General features: G+C 35.9%; 1 protein-coding gene across 10 annotated transcripts in view; it reads left to right on the top strand.

The window, feature by feature from the left end:
- The window catches only part of si:dkey-247m21.3 (5-hydroxytryptamine receptor 4), a 70,802-nt gene that overhangs the window by 28,416 nt on the left and 19,707 nt on the right, over positions 1 to 22,679 (top strand). For 5 of the 10 annotated variants that reach the window (XM_058758837.1, XM_058758840.1, XM_058758843.1 and 2 more), the window contains 3 exons: positions 7,826 to 7,943; positions 12,283 to 12,335; positions 17,583 to 18,705. The gene's annotated coding sequence lies outside the window, so the exon portion shown is untranslated. Of the gene's footprint in view, positions 1 to 7,825; positions 7,944 to 12,282; positions 12,336 to 12,398; positions 12,563 to 17,582; positions 18,706 to 22,679 lie in introns of those variants that run through there. The other 5 variants (XM_058758842.1, XM_058758838.1, XM_058758846.1 and 2 more) reach the window with 5 other exon arrangements.

The raw sequence follows: 22,679 nt of genomic DNA, 5'->3' as shown, positions 1-22,679 counted from the left end.
ACATGTCTTTTTTCAGACTAGTGGTAATAAAAATCCAAAATACACATTTAAGTGTTTATTTTATTATACTTTATCTATTTGCGTATGTAGATTTGAATTTTTTTGTTTGGAACATGGGTAACCAAACAGCTGACAGTAGCTAGCCATTGACTTACATAGTATAAAAAGCTACTGTCAACTATTTGGTTACCACAATTCTTCAGAATATGCACTTTAAATAGGGGTTTGTTGATATATCATTCGCCTAATTTATGCAACATTTTATTCCTAAAAACATGATGTGTTTTTCTGGCTGTTAAAAATATCTTCTTTTGGAGTAGTCTGGAGTATATTTTGGGGTGATAAAAAGAGATATCCTAAGACCTTTACTATGTCAACAAAAGAACACTTGTAATATGAAACAATTGTCTTAATGCACTGTAATTAATCAACTGGGGAAGTATGGTAATATCTGTTTTTATCCTATTCACCTGTTGTGTCTTGATGAGAAAGCAGTTGGTTTTGCAATCCAGGTGGTATTTTTTATTTCTGTGACACTGACTGAAGGCAACGACAAATTCTGAAGAAATGAAAGACTAAAAATAGGGTAAAAGATGGTGAAAAGGAAGAGAGCAAGACCTCTGGTATGAACGCCCACATCCCCTGACAGGCTGGTTAACAGCAGCAGGCATATGTGAGCCACTACCTGATGACGCAAACTCAGGTTACGCAACGCTGGCCAAGGTTCAGAACCAGCTGCGGTATCAGACGTGTAATTTTCCAAAAGAGAGAGAAAAAATACAATGAAAATGAAGGAGCCCATCTCCCTGTCAGTGACCTATTCACTGACTCACTCAGCACACTACACTGATAAGGTTGTACATAAAGCCCATTGTGGAGCGTCTGCGTTGAACGTCTAGATGCTTATTTTTACGTGCACTATGGCCAATCTGCTTTTGCACGCAATCTAATGGACTAAAGAGAGATAAATAGCAGGGGAAATAGAGTCCATTAAATGCATCTGACGGTTGGAAACAAATAGCGAGGCTACATGAGAGCAGGTGAGGGAGTCCACCTGGGTCTGCATAGCTCGCATCGTTACTTTTTTGTGCATTTAATCCATCTGTCCCAAAGCAGGACGAAGTGTGTGTGGTATTTTATAACAGATGAAGAGCTGAGAGTGACTCGCTAGTTAGAGCAGAGGAAGGATTGAGGTAACGCCAGCTCTCTGCAATCACTGAAGCTTGAGGAAGATGACTTTTCAAACCCCAGACTAACTTTTTCAATCGTAAGCTCCAGTTAAATTGGTTACATTATGTTGGATTAGCAGAACACTTGTTATTCTTTAATAAAGAATGTAGACTCGTATGCAGAGATGCATCGATATTAAATTTGGTTGATACCGATAAAACGATAAAATGTACGTTTAACAACACAATGGATACTCATTTTTATATTTGTTGGAGATATATTTTGTGTTATTAAATTAAAGATTTATTTTAAGTGAGCATTAGATGGCAGAAGATAATCTAGATGTAAAAATAAGGGAAATGAGCATGCGCAATCAAATATACATCTGATATTATTATTATTTGATATACAATATTAAATAAATGAAATGTTTGAGATGGATAACATTTAAGAATATATGCAGTGCCCTCCAAAAATATTGGAACAGTAAAGACAAAATTGCTCTGTTGGCTGTGGAGTCAAGACATTTACAAATATGATTGAAAGATGAATATGAGACAAAACTACTGAATGTCACATTTTATTATTGGGTGATTCAACACATAGATGTTTTACCAGATAAGAAGTTCAGCACTTTTAGAGTTTCATCCCTCTATCTGATGTGAGCATAAGTATTGGAACAGTTGCCTCACAGGTCTTTCTAAGTGATCAGCTGTGTCCTGTTGCATTAATTCTTCAGATATTAAAAGCAGGGAATGTGTCGTATCAGTTATATCCATTACTTCTGCATTCTGAATCTTGCATTCGATGATGACACACACAAACCAGGATGAAGATGAGGGAGCTGACTTTGAGAGAAAAGCAAGCAATTTGGATGCTAAAAGAAAAGAGGAAGTCAATTAGAGATATAGCAAAAACAAAGGGCATGAAGAAATCAAGAGTTTGGAAACCACCAGCGACACCAGCAACCAACAACTACCTGATCGGCTGAGAAAACAACAGTAGTTGATGACAGACAAATCATAAAAGCTGTGAAAATGAACCCTAAAAGACGTGTCTGTAAAATCACCAACAACTTCCAGAAAGCTGGGTGATGCTCTGACAATCTACTGTCCTCAGGAGACTTTGACACAGAATTACAGATGCTACACAGCAAGATACAAACCTCTGACCAGCTCCAAAAATAGAAAGGCAGGATTAGAGTTTGCAAAAAAGCACAAAGGTGAGCCAGAAGAGTTTTGGAACTGTGTTTTGGACCGATGGGAAAGCAAAAATGTGGAGAAAAAAAGGGAACTGCAATGATCCCAAGCATACAGCCTCATCTGTAAAGCATGGTGGAGGTGGTGTCATGGCATGGGCATGCATGGCTGCCTCTGGAACAGGCCCTCTCAACTTTACTGATGACTTAATGTATGATGACCGTAGCAGAATGAATTTGGAAGGGTACAAAACCATCTTGCCTACCAATATTCAAGAAAATGCCACCAGAATCATTGGGAATTGCTTCATATTGCATCAGGACAATGACCCAAAACACCCTGCCAGTTCAGTCAAGGAATTTATAAGGGCAAAGAAATGGAAAGTCTTAGATTGCCCAAGTCAATCTCCAGATTTAAATCCGATTGAACATGAATTTCACCAGCTAGAGAGGAGAGTAAAGGCAGAAACTCCCCAAAACAAGCAACAATTGGAATTGGCTGCATTAAAGGCTGGGAAAAGCATTTCAAAGGATGAGACCAAGAGTCTGGTGATGTCTATGGGTCACAGACTCACTGCTGTGATTGTGCACAAGGGATCTGCAGCTAAATAATAGCTTTTAATCTTTTATATCTGCCTTATGTTCAACTGTCCCAATACTTATGCTCGCATCAATGAGTGGGATGAACTCTAAAAGTGCTGTTCTTTTTATTTGGTAAAACATCTATGTGTTGAAACGGCTAATAATAAAATGTGACATTCTGTAGTTTTGTCTCATATTCATCTTTCATCATATTTGCAAATGTCTTGACTTCACAGCAAACAGATCAATTTTGTCTTCACTGTTCCAATACATTTGGAGGACACTGTATATATGTGTATATATATATATATATATATATATACATATACATGTATGTGTGTGTGTGTTCATGTTTATTATTATTTATATTTTTATTATTTTTTTATCTATTATTATCAACTCTATCTATTATCAAGTTCTGCAAACATCAGAGATCTCAATGAACTTTTTTCAACTATCTAAGCAATGCCACCCTCATCAATTTTATTGAACTAAAAAATAAAAAAACGGCTTCGAACGTGGCTCAACCAATCAGAATCAAGGACCGGAACTATCCGTTTTATCCACCTTTTTCTTCAACGCAGCAGTAAGCCTATGGGTGAGACTTCGGTTCATTAGCCGCTATAGGTAAATAACGAGGAGAATAACAAGTAAAACTGTTTGCACTACAAACCAGTGTGTTCATAATTAAGATAAGACATTAAAATAATATGATAAGACACACCAATTTTCAGTATCAAGCAGCAAAATGAACTGTTTTGTACAACTAAAAATAGCTGGACGCGGCTGAGACTGGAAGCTAGACCCATAGAATTTACAAATGGCCGCACCAATTTATAAGTCAAGAAAAAGGTGGATAAAACACAATTTAATTGTTCCATGATGAATAATTTAATATTTGTCAATGTTTGCTCATCTTGATGTCTTGCATCTGTGTAAGTTCATAATGTTCAGTAAAGAGCACGTCTTATCTCATATTGTGTACTGTATGTCTCTACATGTGTGCATGGTGACACGCTGACAGGATCTAACAGAGCTTACTGTCATCTGCTTTATTCAGACGTGTATTTTCACACTTAGCCAAACTCATTCAGAGTCACCAGACCCTTCCACGTCACCAAATATCACAGCTTTTCTTTCCAGTGGCACTAGTCACATCTTCTTTTTGCGCCTGATGTAAAATAAATAAGGAAGAACAGGAATAAAAAGTCAAGGGCAAATAGTATGGCTGTCATCGTACTTAACTCAGAGCTCTTGATGTGAGATTGGCCAAGCCTCGTTCACAGTGGCTGAGACGGCCATCCATGCACAGCGTCTTATTACACATCCAGAGAGTCATTTGTGATGCTCTGGGAGGGGGGATGATGAAAGTCGCGGGCACACTGAACTGGAGTGTTTGTTCCATCGGATGCCCGCAGAGACGAGACAAACCAGCAGGAACAAAGAAGCTGTGAGACACTACTCCTTCCAAAGCAACTTGACCTCGCAAGGCAGATGGTTCATTATGGTTATAACCCGCAGATTGACATTGGCAGGTGAACAGCGGGCTGCCCCAGAAATGATTTTAGGGCATAGATGCCAGATATGACTGGTGATGGCGATGATGTCACGTTTCGCACGTCGTCGACCCTTCTGGTCCTGTACAGCAAATGAGGGCGCTCTGAATTGGATGAATGACCTGTCAATGGAAAAATGCAAAATAGACAGAGACTCGTGCAGTCGATAGTGAGAGGACAGGTGCATAACTATACAAACAGCCATCGGTGGCCAGAAATCTGGGTCACAGCAGTGGCACAACAACAAACAACAAAATATGAGAGAATACACAGCAAAAAATGTGTAGGTGGGTTAATTTAGTTTTTAAAAAAAACATAAAAGTTTAAGAGTGGGTTTTAGAGAACGTAGGCTGAGTTTAGAGAATACTTTAGAGTTGAACATAAGTGTTTGTGAGACATTATTCAACAAGGCATTGTGAAGAGTGTTAATGGTTCCTAATAAAGCTGGAGTTTAAATATAAACAGGTTCTCACAGTGGCACATTAGCAAATGTGGAACAAATATATTTTATGTTATACAAGCAATGATAATGCTTCAATGACACATTTATCCCTTTTACTAAGTATCAACTGATTGGGGGCCTCTTTTTTTCATATTTAAATATGAGCCAAGGAGCATACATTCTCATCAATTTATAACAATATTCAACAAACATTAATGGCGTAGTTTAATTTACTCACCTCCATGGTGTATACATTTATTTCTTCTTTTGACTGCTAAAGAAGATGTTTTGAAAAATGTTGGTAACCAAAGTTGCTGGTAGCCATTGAATTCCACAGTGTGGGGAAAAAAAAAAAAAAAAACCTACCATGGAATTCACTGGTTACTGGCAACTGTTTGGTTACACACATTCTTTAAAATATCTTCTTTTGTGTTCAACAGAAGAAAGACACTAATACAGGTTTGGAACAACTTGAGGGTGAGTAAATGGTGACTGGATTTAGATTTTCATCCCAATCATTATTCAGAGAATTGGTAAAAGTTTTTAATTTTTTATTTTATTTTATTTTTTTTAATTTTGTCATATACAAATTATAAAATGTAATACATAATAATATATTTATAATCAAACTGAATTAAATTCGATTTAATATTTGTGCATGTGCATTTCATGTCATCAAGGTAGTCTGTCTATGCACTTGAAAATACATGCAGCCCACTGTGATAAATTGAGTATCTGCCATTTCTCCTTCCATCTCAGTATGTCAGAGAGTGTGTGTGTGTGTGTGTGTGTGTGTGTGAGGGCAGGGCAGGGAGGGGGACTCTCTGACTCATTCCTGACTCATACTTCCCTCCCCAGGGCATCACGGGAGGAAGCTCAAACCCCCTCTTCCCAACAAACAACCACACGCACACACACACAAGTAGAGATAAGATAGAACACAAAACGTTAATGATCCCATGGGAAGCAATGCACTATATTGGGGGGAAATGCACGTCTGCTAATCAAACATATTTAAACATTATAATACATCTGAACACACTGTAAACACTCTCACACACACGTGCAACACACCCTGATAAGAATTCCAGCAACACAGTATGTTATAAATGGGGAATCCCTATTGGCAAAGACACAATCAGGTGACCAGCTACCATGGCAACAACCGCCTGCTGCCTGTCTCTGAGGAGCTTAAAGAGTGTAGGAGACTCATTCCCAGATCCAATGCGCTGTCAAAGACAAGAGAGGACTCCCCACTGAAATCAGCATGAATGAAACAACCAAACTGGCATCTGATTTTGATCAGTTCAGGTGCTCTTTAAGCTTAATGCTCATTTACTTTGATTACATTTGCATAAACTCAACTAAATCCTGAGATGTGTCTCATTTAAGGCTGTCAATTTAATGAGATCAATTGCAAACAAATATATTAAAAAATAAAATAAAAAATCATAAATTCAGTCTGACACAGCTTCTTAAAAGACAATGCTCATGGTGTGAGATGCTGAAAAAAAACAATAACATATGACATGACTAGCAATTGAAAATGATCATGTGTTGACGTATTTCACATGCCACATATTTTGGGTGACCTATTTCTTTAATTAATGGGCATATTGTGTAAACATCTTAAATAATTACATTTTTAACTCTATAGACAGTCCTAGTTCAAGCACATTAATCTTTAGAAAACAATTATCGTCTTTACGTTAAAGCAATGTTACTAGACCTTCATTTCACCTCTGCGTGTACTGCACAAAATGACAACATCATTTCATCTGAGCTATAAATGAAACTGCCGTGTTCTAAAGTGCAATTCCTAATGCAACTCTAGATAGATCTGAACAGATCCATAAAAGCAGCTCTCCATTACGGGAGAGGAGAGTCTGTCAATCAAGGGCTGAGGAAAGTAATTCATGAGTGTATGACTCAGACAGTTTCTAATAAAAGATCCACCTGAATCAGTAAAGCCACTTTCCTGGAACTAAAATCCCAAAGTTGCATTTCTAAGAAAGCTTCAAAGTTTGATAGGCAGGTGTCCTTAAACCAGGCCTGCTTTTGGTAATTGCTTGTCGAGTGACACAGGATGTTCAACTCGACAGACGAAGAGAACAGCAGAAAGCTTTTTAGAGTGCGTTAAATAAGTGTAAATAGCGTATGTGTGGAAGTCTATATCACAACACAGAAACAGATAACATCTGCTCCACAGCTGAAAACGGACCTCCAGAGGAAACAAATTCGTTTTCTGACTCTCTCAGATGGTGTAATTATTTCACTGATGCTTAGACTAAAAGCAAATCTTCCACATGTGAAGGGTAAATAATCTTGAAAGTAATATTTCATTCATTAAGTTCCCTAATGATGCTGTTCCGACAATGCAGCGTGGTATTTGATGACTCATTCTTGTAATTTACGATAATGAACACGGCATTAGCGATGCACACTTATTTAATCAAACATCTGCTATCGCTGCAGTCCTAATGCAATTTTCGCTTCAGACACACACAAGTAAGAAAAAAAGCGATGTCCAGTAGGGTGAGTCACCATCCTCAGTGTGATTTAAAGCCTGTGATCTTGTCATGTGACCCTCCGCAGCCTCTATCAGCCAGAGCTCATAATCTAAGCACGTAAATGACGGAGTGAATCATCCAATATTGGATTTTATTATCAGACTATGCAGTTGGCAGAGTGCTGCTCACTTTGAGGATGGTGAACATTACTTCCTGTTATCCTTGTTCCACAACCATGTACTCTTGTTAAACCTTCAAAATCAAGGTCATACTGAGGTTTCTAGACCAGACACTGATAAGATTTATGGCTATGAAAACAGGCTCATTTGGTAAATCCAACAAACATGGGTTGTTGTTCTTGTTTCAGAGAACAACCACAAACCACCAAGGCATGATTTCATGACATGATCCACGCCAGGTATCAGTCAAGTACCTTGTGACACCCGTGTTCGGAAACTATCCATGACTAAGACCAGATGACCAAGGTAAGAGAGAGAGATACCTAATGAATAAGTCTATTTATGAAACACATTATCCTCTGTGGATGGTAAAAAGCTGCGCCTTGTCCTGGAAGTACTCAGCCACTCTAAATGCAACACATCTCAAAAAGTTTCAAACCACTTACAGCTTTTATCGCAGAGGCAGTACCTGAGGGACCCGAGACTTAACTGCTCTGTTCAGATGCTTCCGGAAGTTTAAAAGCAACAAATTTCCTGCCTTAAGTGGCCATTTCTCTGAAGATCTGGTGTGTTGACAGTAGGGTTGTGCGCCAGTTTGGCATGCCTTTAAAAGTCCAATTCTGTTTCTAAATTTAAACGCAATTTGAATGGTTGCAGATGCATAATTGTTATTTTAAATTCAAGGAAACAGAATTACCAATGAAATTTAATGAATGAAGAACATTTTAAGTAATTTTTCAGTGTGAATTACCCATGTTATCATACTCCATAAAAACATTTGAGGATATTAATATTAATCATTGTTTGAAATTCTAAACAGAATATATGTAATTTAGATATATAAATTAAAATTATACATAGGTCAGAAAGATAAAAAAAAAGAGAATACTTCTCTTTCACGATCTATCTATCTATCTATCTATCTATCTATCTATCTATCTATCTATCTATCTATCTATCTATCTATCTATCTATCATCTATCTATCTATCTATACATACACACTCTCACACACACACACACACACACACACACACACATATATGTATGTATTTAACAGCCAAATGAAAACAAATGAAATAAACCACTATTATACCATTATCCCTCTCTTCATTCTCTCTGTTAGCAGACAGATGAGAGTTTGTTCAGCCACGGGGGTGTTCTTTCTATCTCTTAACTCAACTGTGGTCTCTGATCTGTCATTGCCAGCCGGATGAATCTGTCACAGCTCATATCGCTGAAACAGGGACTGCCTTCCCGCTCATCATGACCTCCACACGCTGTCCCAGCATGCCCTGCAGCACCTGACTGTATCTATGTGCTTTCACAGACTTGACATGCATTGAACTCTGAGAGCACAGTTACAGAATTTTAAAGAAAACTTTAATCTTCTTGATAGTTCACTCAGAAACTAAAATATTATCATAATTTACTCACCACTCATTTACAGTTGCCAAACTTGAATCAGTGTTATTTTAGTATGATTGATATTTACTATTATAGTTTTTGTTAATATTTTTAATTAAATGTTATTTAAAAAATTTTGCTTTCACTTTAATTTAATTTTTTTATTTATTTATTTTGTTGTCATTTTAAAATATTTTTAAACATGTCACTATAGTTTAATTATTATTATTTTTTTTATTTATTAATAGTTTTATTTAGTTAATTTAGTTTCATTTAGTTAAACAAAATTTAAATGAGAAATTTTGCCTTGTCAACTAGCTCAAAAAAAGTAAGTTTAAGTTTTTTATATTTTATTTCAAGGAATGAAAATGTCTTATGGTTCTATTTTCAGGTTGTTGAGCTCCAAAAAAAACAAACAAACAAACAAAAAAAAACAGTACAAGCATCCATATGACTTGTATGCTAAATACCAAAACTCATATGGGTGAGCAAATGATGACAAATGTTCATCACAAATGATTTTTTTTTTGGTGAACTAATTAATTTTTAAAAACATACATGATAGCAATTACTGTAAATAGATTGTTTGGCTTTTGGGATAAAATGCAGTACATTTTGCCATTTATGCTGCTACTATATGGATCATTATAACATTACAGACCCATTTCCTCTCTCTCTCTCTCTCTGGATGGATGGATTGAGGTGCTACCACTGGCTGTTCTGTTCAGCGTCACACAGTTATTTTCATTTTAATGTAGACACCAGCCCTTAGCCCAACTACACGCTGTCACTGAATATGAGGCCATGCCAACCATGATTAGAGTTAGAGATTTGAGACAACACGTCAGATGCCGATGAGGTCGGCACTAGCGCGTGAATGGACAGGCAGAGAGTCCAGAAAAACCATGACGAGTCATTCGCCACCTCATGCCTCAGGGGGCCCTGTCACCCTCGTGTCCTCAAACAAGCCCCTGGCACTGTCTGCAATAGGACACCTTACTGTCACGCAGCCCATACACAGAAACACAGTTGCTGATTTGCACCAAGGGGGACAAGGCTGACTCAGAGGTGTTTTTGTTTTCATGTGAACATCAGGATGTGACCATGTGACATTTATACATATACAAATGGCAAACTGTCTATTGAAACTTTATTTAAAAGGACATCGCTAAAACAGTCCATGTGACAACAGCGGTTCAACCGTAATTTTACAGAGCACCGAGAATACTTTTTGTGCAGAAAGAAAACAAAAATAAATACTTTATTCAACAGTTCTTCTCCAAATCACGTCTTCTGCCAAGAGTACCTCTGCACTTAAACAACGCATGTGCGTGATGCTGCTGACGTAGAACACGCATGCGCTAAGCCTCGTTTACGTGCAAAGGAACATACGAGCATGCGTCATGATACTCTCTATAATGGCGCCTAGCGTGATGCGAAGGAGAAGAATTGTTGAATAAAGTTGTTTTGTTTTTTTTGCGCACAAAAATTGTTTTCGCTGCTTTGTAAAGTTACGTTTGAACCACCGATGTCACATGGACTATTTTACCGATGTCCTTACTACGTTTCTGGGCCTGGGAACATTTCAGTTGCGTAGCTGTCTATGCAGCGTCAGAAAGCTCTCGGATTTCATCAAAAATATCTTAATTTGTGTTCCGAATATGAACGAAGGTCTTACAGGTTTGGAATGACATGATTAAGGACAGAATATTCATTTTTGAGTGAACTATACCTTTAATATGTTATATTCTGTAAAATAGCAGCTTAAGTAGCTTATTTTTTTTATTAATACCAGATTATAATACAAGTAATTATTCTAACACCACAGACATATATTTGGGAGATACAACTTTTTCTTAAAATATAATGTCTTTTTTTTAGATAACTTTAAATTTTAATTAAATTGTGCATGTTAAATAAAATCTATATTCACAATTTGTTTGTGTTAAAAATGTTATATTGTTGCACAAATTGTGCACTGAATACATATACGCAATCATTTAATAATCTATTGGTATTTAACGTTTATTTCAACAGTTGCAAATTAGAGGGACACCTTTTACCACTACAAAGAATAATGGCCCGTATAATGTGAACTTCTATTTCTAAATGTTTAATGTTTTTGTTTGTTTGTTTGTTTGTTTCAGACCTGCCCATTTGTCACCCCATATAACACAGGAATAGTCGGAGTTTCTCAAAATTACCTTTTCAAAAAGTTGCCCACTATAGTGATAGTATGAAATATACTTTGATATATAGCAATATCATGAATTATTACCGTATTTATCCTGTGTACCATGGCATTTACATGATAACCCATGATAAAATGCACATTATAAATAAAAAACATGGTAATGCCGTGGTACATGTACTGCTAGTGTTTTGTTTGGAAAATGTTCTTGTAAGGAGTCGTTCACAGGTGCACGCACAGATTATATTTTCTTTGTGGCTGGCAAACGGATAGATGCTATTTCAGGTTGTTCCCATAAATATGGTATAGGTAAATGTCTAAATATGCTCCTCATCCATCACTCTTTTTGTTCTCTGTGTAAAAAAAGTATCACCATTCCAGACATTTCAGATCATGAGTGAGCTGATTCAGACTGAATCTAGAATTGATTCAGAGCATTTGACTAACTTTGACCAACGCATGGCAAAGAATCTATGCACATGATTTGTTTAGAAATTGGCATTGCTAGTTCTGATTAAGAATGGGAACAATATACAGGACACATGGCATGATTTCTGAAATACTGTGAGGGAAAATCTCTTGTTGGTAGGCATATGCAATAATATATACAAGGTTTTTAGTCTGTGTTTGGGAAACTTGTTTGGAAACAAGCATTATTTTATCAGTTCCGTTTAGTGTCTCTAGAAATGCATAAATTACTAACTAGGCTTTCACTTACAAGTGACACAAAAATAGCTATTCAGTGACTCGAGTACTTTGTGTTATCATTTACACTTAGGGTTTCTGGAAAATGTGTCATCAGAATATGAATAAAACAATGGATAAGCTGATGCACACAATGAACTGACTTCCCACGTGAAAAGCACTGAATGGAACCTTGTGGTAACACTTGAGCCTTGAGACTCGCTCTATAATTATCCTGTGTGATCTCCAATGAATTACATTTCCTGAGTAACGACACACTGAAAGCAGTTAAATAAAGATCACAAGTACACACTACACTGTTCATCTGACTTTTCTAAATGCAAAAATATTTCTTCTCTTGTAGTTGGAGTCTTGAGACATCAATTGTCAAGTTGCAAAAGCAGAGCGAAGTAAGAGGTAAGCCTGTCCGTGCTGTGAGGTCTGGGAGGGAGGGCAAGAGAAAGCTTGACACTTTGTGTAGCACAGTGTTTTTAAAACTGAGTGTGAGAGCAGACAGGCTGCAGAGCGAGAGGTCAACGGGTTCAAGGAGGGCAGGAAAAATAACTGATAGGAAATAAGTGTGCATGACTGAAGAACACAAGGTGACTGGAGGCGGGACTGGGGTGTGGGAGGAGAGCATCTGGGTAAGAAACCCAACTTTGAGGCCAAGTTATCTCTGCTCCAATGAGCGCTGTAGTTGTAAAGTATGTTTTTTGTAATATATAATCATAAAGAAGGTAATGCATGTAAAATAAAAATAACAGATTTAATTAAACAGTTGTTTACAATCATTTTTGTTGAAGAAAGTACAGAAAATTGCACTAGAGAGCAAAAAAGAACTATAATATGTAATATATGAGGTTGTATGTGTGACAGGATGTTTGTAATGCAATGAAAACATCATTAGCCACCAATGAACATCTGCGTCATCAATTTTTTGCAATTTGAATTTGTCCCAGACGTTGACAGACGAAAACACAATACGTTCTTCTACAAAAAGGTACAGAAAAAGGATGTGAGGTCTGGGTGTGATATCATAGCTGAAGCTTCTTAAAGGGATAGTTCACACATTAATTGGTCACACTCATGTCATTCCAAACCCATAAAACTTAAATTAAGATATTTTGGATGAAATCCGATAACTTTCTGACCCTGCATAGACAGCAATGGAACTGACACGTTCAAGGCCCAGAAAGGTAGCCAGAACATTGATAAAATAGTCCATGTGACATCTCTGGTTCAACCGTAATTTTATGAAGCTACGATAATGCTTTGTGAACACTCGTCAAAGTATTCTCGTAGCTTCATAACATTGTGGTTGAACCACTGATGTCACATGGACTATTTTAACGATGTCCTTACTACCTTTCTGGGCCTTGAACTTTTCAGTTGCATTGCTGTCTATGGAGGGTTAGCAAGCTCTCGGATTTCATCCAAAATATATTAATTTGTGTTCCGAAGATGAACGGTCTTACAGGTTTAGAACGACATGAGGATGCGTAATTAATGTCAGAATTTTCATTTTTGAGTGAACTATCCCTTTAAAAAACAAGTACTCTGTACAAAATCAAGGCAAGAGCATGAAAGGTCATTCGTGTGCTTTTGAATATGCATCCTAATATTTCATGTTCACCAGGAAGGATATTCAAAATGACAACTGCGCTTCATATATAGAGGCCACAAGCATATTCAAGGAGTGTAAACACATGTGTAATTCCTTTTAACAAGGACAGCTATGCAATTATTAAGTCATTCAATCCAGTTGGCATAATGAATTGTGAATGAATTGTCTACGCAGTTTCATTACAGTATCCAGTTTTTTAAACACCCATGAACATTAATGCTAATGTATTATTAATGAACTTTAATTAGAATTAATAATTAATCGCAAAACAGTTCTAACAGTTTTAGACTTCAGCATAAACCTCCGTAATGGTAAGACAGTGCCATTTCCTCTAAACAGAGCACCCAGCGGGACAATTACACTCTTGACTCAGTGTTTGTCAGAGCATTAACCCTGTCTGGGTGGCACTAATGTGTCATTAAGTGGCTGCTGCATCCTGTTTACTGACAGTAGACATCTTGTCACCTACTGAGTAAACTGTAAAAAAAAAACAAGGCAAAAAAACAGCCTGTCACCTGTAAGCCACTATGCACATATATGCTTTGGTTTTTCACATGCTTTATCTCAAACAAGCAGGTGTGAATACTAATGACTTGATGGTCTTGAACTGTGGTCTCTGTTTGAATTTATAGAGAGTGAGTTCTTTATAAGTAGGAAACAGCTCAATCCTTCCTGAGAATGGAGCAGGTGTTGATGTTTTATGTATAACCCTATTAGGACAGTATATGAGACAGGCTTGGCTAGACTTGGCTTATGGCCTAACAATCTGACAAACATAAATAATCAAAAGCAGACTTGGAGCGCAGACATTTGTTCTGTTCTCTAGTGAAGAATTTCTGCCTTCTGTAGAACACAAACTTTAACTATTTTGAAATTAATCGCAAATCTGTTGTGTGAAATTTGTATATTTGCATGCTCATGTATTCTTGCAGATTTCCATGATGATTTTTAGTTGTTATGTAGCAACTTGTTAGCAGTTTGTACGTAACAGTGGCTTCAGGATTCATTTCTGAGGAAGGGTTGTTATAGTTAACTAAATCTAAAACCATAAAAAAAAAATGAAGTAAATGTTAGCTGAAATAAAATTAAAATACTTAAACTTATTTTAATTCAGCCACTTGCCAAGGAAACATTTCTCATTTTCATTTAGTTTAACTTGATGTACTGAAATGACTGAAATAATAAAACAGAAAATTCAATTTATTAATACAAACTATTATGTATTTCAGTGATAATAAAATAACTATGGTCTGAGGTCTGTGTGTAATTAAAAAGAAAAATCAAAAATTCTAAAAATATTATTTAAAAAAGTTCAAAAATTTGTGGTCAGTAAGATTTAAAATTATTATTTTTGAAAGAAGTCTGTTATGCTCTGATGCTGTATTTATTTGATCAAAAATATAGTAAAAATGTGTATTTGTGAAATATTATTACAATTTAAAGTAACATTCTAGTTATTTTTAAATGTAAAATTATTTAAATGGTTTAGTTTTAGTTATACATTTATTTTATTTAATTAGTTATTTAACTGTTAATTATTTCATATATTTTAAAATATCATGTATTCCTGAGATAAAAAGTTTAAAACAGCTGTGCTGCTTAATATTTTAGTTTTTTTCTTCTTCTCAGGATTCTTTAAAGTATAAAATGTTCAAAAGAACAGCATTTATTTGTAATATTATAAATGTCATTACATTTCCGATCAATTAAATGCATCTTCGCTGAATAAAAGTATTAATTTCTTTAAAAAATATATCTTACTGACTACACTACACTACACTTCACAGTAGTGTATGTATAGAACCAAGTGTGAAAGCCTTCAAATATTGTCAGCAACAGACCTTATTTTATTCATTAATCAAAAAAGTGTGAATTAGCCTTGACTGAACAGCCATATATAAATGTGTTTGCATAGCTTTCACAATATAGTTCCAAATTTATCATTTTCAGATCCTCTGAGCAGTTTGAATATTAACTCTTGTGCCAGCTACACTGATCAATTCTGTGTGATAAATTCCAAAGCAGGTTCACTGGAAACTTGCTCTGCTCCTTTTCAGAGAACGGCCTGACTCGCTGACCTCCCCGAGGTTAATAATACACTCTGGCAGTGTGGACACAGGATGCTGAAAATGCCTAGACACACACGCTGCTCCATTTTCCCGGATTATTCACTAATTTCCAAACAGCCGGGGAATTATAAAGCACCCTAAGGTTGCTTGCGCAGGCTCTGAAGTGCAGGTGGTGTGTGTCTTGCTTTACCCCTGCACTCAGGATGTGTGTTTTGATTTTATGGCTCAGAGAAGGATGTGGCGCGATGACCTGAGCTCCTGACCCCAGGTCCTCTCACTCAAACGGACTGCACATAACAATCAAGTTCTAATCATAACCCAAGAGTTAGTGTAAGCTCTGACCTATGCATTATTCAGTTGAGGGACAAGGGCAAGCAATGAAAGCCCCTACGCGCAAATCATGAATATTTAACACCGATCTCATTTACCAATCTACAGCGACGCTTCTCTGTAACCACAGCGATAAAACAGAATGTTGGAACAAAAAATGATGGTGTAAGAGTGTATTTATTCAGTTTTTCCCTCAATCGTCGCTCACACTTGTGCTGGGAACATGTCCGGCTCTCTGGTTCATAACAACTGCTTGAGAGTAAATCAATAACAACAGACTGAACAAGAGTCATGCAAATCATTATTTTCAGCCAGTGAGTCTGTGAGGCACATGTCTGAGAAAAAGCACACGCTGCCCAGTAAACCATTTAAGAAAAACCATCCTGCATCTGCCAAGCTCATCAACATCATTTATTTTTTCCATGATGAAATATATGTCTGATTTAACAATTGACAACCAACCTATATAAAAGACTTCAGACAAACATAGCTAGAGCTTTGTAAAGCGTTGGCAATAATAAATTTTTAGTAATCATTTGTAATTATATTATTTTATTTTATTTTAAATTTTATGAATTTACAATAACATTGTATAGGATTTGTGTTCTTTAAAAAAAATAAATAAATAAATAAATAAATATATATATATATATATATATATATATATATATATATATATATATATATATATATATATATATATATATATATATATATATATATATATATATATATATATATATATATATATATATATATATATATATATGTATATGTATGTGTGTGTGTGTATATGTGTGTGTATATATAGTAATAATATTTTATAGTAGTAAATTATCGACAACAATCATTTTTGGGTTGGATTGATTGATTTTTATTTTTTATTTTATGAATTTTCAATAATACCATTTTATAGTTGTAAAATATTGACAATAATAGTTGTTATTTTATTGTTATTTTATATTATTTAATTATATGAGTTAATTATATGAATTTAATTATATCAACATGTAAAATACTGACAATAGTCGTTTTTGGTTTATTTTCCTTTAATATGTTGCATTTGACCAAAATACGATTTTGTTACAACACTTTTTCTTCTCCCTAATTCAGTTTCTCTTACTACAATGAAATAATTCAGCACTCTGATTTTCTCAGAATTAAAAACAAGCATTTACTGCCTTCAGTATTGAAATCTATTCAATATCAAAGAGTGCAAAGTAACCAGAAACACAGAAGCTGTCTAAAATTTCACCACTGTCTGCAGCAGCAAATCACCCAGTTCCTTTCTTCTGCTGTGCACTCAACTTTACAACTCATTCAGCTGTGTCTATTAATATTAATAAGCAATTTCAGTTATCTCATGTTTCTTGATAAACAGCGATGTTTGCGAATGTTTTAGTCTTGTGTCACTGAATTGAAATAGATTAAATTGTATTGTGCAGCTTCCTTACTCAGTTTTCTTCTGTCACTTGCGATTAAGCTGAATTCTAATATACAGCATCAGCTGTAAAGGAATTGGCCTTGCTGTAATGGTAAAGGGAGCAGAACTGCTCAATAAATGCCGGTAATATCAATAACCCACAGGATATTGTCATGTAAGGTCACTGAATGCAAGCTACGTTTTATTTAATATTGCAGACTGAAGACATGAGGAGTCCACCAACAAGATTTTTACTCTTTTACCAACACTATGAATATAAATCAAGGTCAGTCCTAGTTTGCTAAATAATTTCTTATCGGGAGTCAACACTGCAACAAATATTTTTATTATTATTATTGTTATTATATTGTGTTTTTGTCTATTCAGTGCATAATTTTTTACTTTAAATTTACAAGTTTTTGCAGGGCATGAAAAACCTACTTTGCAGTGACCTTTCCAGGTTATTTGACCACATCTGTAAATATGTAAATAATTTATATGGACTATATCTCATGATTTTATCGACCTAGCAAATATATACTTAGGACAAACGCATTCAGCAGCACAATATATAGCCTACTTGTCATTCAGTAAGATGCGGGCTATATATGGTGATCTTGCGCCATCTAGTGGTAACAAAGAAGCCTCAGACTGAGGATCTTCAAGGAATGTGGTCTCATACATCATCAGGTTACTTATTCCCTAACCTTTTAGTTCATAATCAGTTATCCTCCATTTCCATTTTTGACATTGTACTACTATAACATCCTATTTTGCTCAATGTAACAACTGACACATGTATGTTTAGTACATATCACTCTCAGAAAAAGGTACAAACCTGTAATTTGGTACAAATATGTACACTTTAGCTGCTAATATGTACTTTTAAAGTATTAATATGCTTTTAAACTACAAATATGTACCATTTGGGGTACAAAGATATACCGTTTAGCTTTTGTAGCTATTAATCACATATAATAAAATCACATATACAGTAAATATTGCACATATAATATATTCAGAACATTTTTTGTACAAAAAAATAAATCAAAAATGAAATAATTTGTACATACATTCGATGAGCCTTTATTTTGTCTAAGCGCAGTAAGGTGGCGCTGTTGCTCTGTTGTGGTTTGTTTCAGACTCATGTGCTTTGGACAGGCAGAGACTCAGAGCGCCGGTGCACTTGCATCAACAGATGATCTGCTGTTTGCTGCAGCTGTTTGACTGTAACACAGGGCAGAGAAGAGCACTTCAGTCTCCGACTAACTGTGATGGAATATGACAGTTTATAGAAACACGTGTGGATTCACAAAGACGTCTGAAACAAGGAGCCCCTGGGTGAGTAAGTTAAAGTTATCTGAATGATGCTGCTTTGCACTTAAATGCCTTCACGTGTCAAAATGTGCAACAGGTCGTTATATAAACACCATAAAGTACCGTTGATGTCTCTTTAAAAATATTTGAATAATAGTAGTATAGCTATTATTGTTGTTATTGTTATTTTTCTTCTTCTAAATTGCACCAAGTAGCTAATAACAAGTCAGATCCCCAAAAATTATTTCATTTGCATTTTTACAATATTGGAGTTCTTCGTTTCATTTAGAGAATATCAGAGTTTATTTGTTTACTAATCAGATTTTAGAGGAACTTGGGTGCAACTGTGATTGAGAAAGACTGATCCTTTCAAGACTGAAACCTCGTAATAGCTTTTACTCTTTTTTATTTTATTTTGTGATGAGCAAGAACTTTGTGAAATCCTTTTCAGTCAGTAAAAGATGCATATAAAGCTAATTTTATTGCATGTTTTTGTGATCAAAGACCATTTTACAGATTGTCATTGTTGTATATAGACATGTAAATCCATAAATACATTATTCTGATTCTGATGATAAATGTGTGTTTAAGACCACTACATTTGTGTTACTCCCATATGGGTTTTATGATGGTGTGAAAATATCACTCTCATAACTTGTGAGGCTTATGTTTTCTTTTCACCACAGATTGCGATTTATCCCTTTAAATGCAAATGCCACTCAGTTTTCCTGGTGGCATGAAATGAAAAAAAGACGTTGTGTGGTAAGGTATCGAAATCAGTTGTTAGAGGGGTTTGTCAGTTCTACAGATTCTTTTCATTATGTCAATTATGTCACGTTAACCTTCGTATAAGAGAAATCAATCAAATCAGAGAAACTGCCAGTAAGTATTGCCAAAATATTACAGTGACAGTAACTTGCCAAGAGTTCAAATATTAAACTAACATATTACAATGAAACAGGTAGCACTTATAGGTTTCAATAATGGGTTTTTACTGAGGTAGATCCTTATTGAAACCTATAGTGTTACCTGTGCTACCTGTTTCATTTGTAATATGTTTAATATTTTGTTGTTGTCAATTGTTCGATAGTGAAGCATTCAGGTCGTGATGTATCACTTTTGGGTGCGGTTTCAAGTATAACATGTTCATTAGGAATGTTTATTCACAAATAGAGTTTGAAGTCCCAGTTTATTTAATGCTTTTGCAAAAACAGGAATGTTCAGATTCCTTTTTCAGAATAGATCTATATGCTTCAGACAGTTAACTATGTTTGAAATCCCTTGAGCTGAAGGGAACAGTGAATTCTTGGATCTTATGAGACAAGATTAGTGAAATTTATTGTCATGTCACATGGCATCAGCTTTCTTCAGCTCAGCTGTCTTTTTGGGTCATTTGATGAAACAGGTGCCCTTCCGAAGTTTAATTTTGAAGTTTCATATGATTTAAAAAAAATAATGTGTGTTAAGAGTTAATTGCATAATGGTATTGTAAGCTAAATGAATGCATTTTAGAACAATAATTGTATAGATGCTGAATGGTAACAGGGTTGACCGTTACAGTTTAAATTGACAAGCCTTGTGCTCAGGATTATGAAACAATGTTGCTTCTTAGAAAGAAAATTTAATAGTAAAGTTTTTATAGATGTATACTTTTCATTTGTCAATTGTTTACCATACAAAATCGTGGTAACAGGGTTGACATTTTAAGATTGTCACTGACAGACAAACATGACAAAATCTTGGATAAAGTAGTAAAAGGAAGAAACTTTAATTTGTCCTTAAAAATTACTTACTGAAAGTGTGATTTATGAAATAATAGTGCATTATAACTGGGTGTATATTGTATGATGCTAACAGGATTGATGCACAAACTAGGGACATTATTAAGGATTTATAATAATGCAATATGCCAATTAAAAAATAAAAACAGAATGCTAGATTTAAATTCCAATATAAAATAATAATTCAATGCTTTTGTGTTCTCTTGCAAAGCTTTTGTATTTTCTGAGAAATTTAGTGTTTGCTCAAAGGATACAAAACTTCTGAGAAACGCAAAGTTTCTTGGGTAAACACAAAATTTGCGAGAGACAACAGAAGCATTCAAATACTGTGTAATTTTCATCATATATATTATTATTTTTCATCATCATGTCTCCTTAGAGGTTCCACATAGTAAAAGCTGCCCACATGTTGATTGTTACATTAATTTACACATATGCATATGAGGGGAAACAAGTGGCACCTGTTTTGTAGAATGACCCTTTTACCTTGTCCTACACAAGAATCATGTGTAAATCAGCTGTCCTCTCTGTGTAGCTGTTTAGAATAGCCTGTTTTGTTCAGCGTGTTTGATACAGGACTATAATAATCATGTGGCTCATTTGAAACTCAAACGAAAGCAACAGAACAGGAAAGAAGTGTCCAAGCTGTCTCTGTAATACCCACTTGAGCCTCCCAGCTGGGCAAATACATCACACGCTTCCAGTGTTTACTCTGTGAGAGCTCTCTCCACTTTTGCGTGAGTTATGGCTCCAGCGCCACAGGCACAGGGTGTGATTTGGCCACTGTGGGTATTAACGGTGTGATGATGGAGTGCATGCACTTTGTGTTGAAGTTTTTCTATCTTCAGTGTCTTACCTTCAATATTTGATGTGTTTTGATGGTATAATAAGACATATGACTTCAATTTAGGCCAGTATTTTTCAACCTTTTTTGTTTTATGTACCCCACAGCACCAGCAGTAAGGCTCAAGTAATCCTTCTTTGACATTAAATCTGAAATATGTTTGCAAAAACATCTATAAAGTCTAAAGTGTGGGGAACACACACACACACATACAGTGGGGCAAAAAAGTATTTAGTCAGCCACCAATTGTGCAGGTTCTCCCACTTAAAAAGATGAGAGAGGCCTGTAATTTTCATCATAGGTATACCTCAACTATGAGAGACAAAATGAGAAAAAAAAATCCAGAAAATCACATTGTAGGATTTTTAAAGAATTCATTGGTAAATTCCTCGGTAAAATAAGTATTTGGTCACCTACAAACAAGCAAGATTTCTGGCTCTCACAGACCTGTAACTTCTTCTTTAAGAGGCTTTCTGTCCTCCACTCGTTACCTGTATTAATGGCATCTGTTTGAACTCATTATCAGTATAAAAGACACCTGTCCACAACCTCAAACAGTCCAACTCCAAACTCCACCATGGCCAAGACCAAAGAGCTGTCAAAGGACACCAGAAACAAAATTGTAGACCTGCACCAGGCTGGGAAGACTGAATCTGCAATAGGTAAGCAGCTTGGTGTGAAGAAATCAACTGTGGGAGCAATTATTAGAAAATGGAAGACATACAAGACCACTGATAATGTCCCTCGATCTGGGGCTCCACGAAGATCTCACCCGTGGGGTCAAAATGATCACAAGAACTGTGAGCAAAAATCCCAGAACCACACGGGGACCTAGTGAATGACCTGCAGAGAGCTGGGACCAAAGTAACAAAGGCTACCATCAGTAACACACTGCGCCGCCAGGAACTCAAATCCTGCAGTGCCAGACGTGTCCCCCTGCTTAAGCCAGTACATGTCCGGCCCGTCTGAAGTTTGCTAGAGAGCATTTGGATGATCCAGAAGAGGATTAGGATAATGTCATATGGTCAGATGAAACCAAAATAGAACTTTTGGTAAAACTCAAAGAATGCTGAGTTGCATCCAAAGAACACCATACCTACTGTGAAGCATGGGGTGGAAACATCATGCTTTGGGGCTGTTTTCTGCAAAGGGACCAGGACGACTGATCCGTGTAAACGAAAGAATGAATGGGGCCATGTATCGTGAGATTTTGAGTGAAAACCTCCTTCCATCAGCAAGGGCATTGAAGATGAAACGTGGCTGGGTCTTTCAGCATGACAATGATCCCAAACACACCGCCTGGCAACGAAGGAGTGGCTTTGTAAGAAGCATTTCAAGGTCCTGGAGTGGCCTAGCCAGTCTCCAGATCTCAA

Source organism: Onychostoma macrolepis, chromosome 21 (assembly GCF_012432095.1).
Source record: "Onychostoma macrolepis isolate SWU-2019 chromosome 21, ASM1243209v1, whole genome shotgun sequence".
NCBI lineage: Eukaryota > Metazoa > Chordata > Actinopteri > Cypriniformes > Cyprinidae > Onychostoma > Onychostoma macrolepis.
Note: the sequence above shows the minus strand (reverse complement) of the source record. Positions and strands in the feature narration are given on the sequence as shown.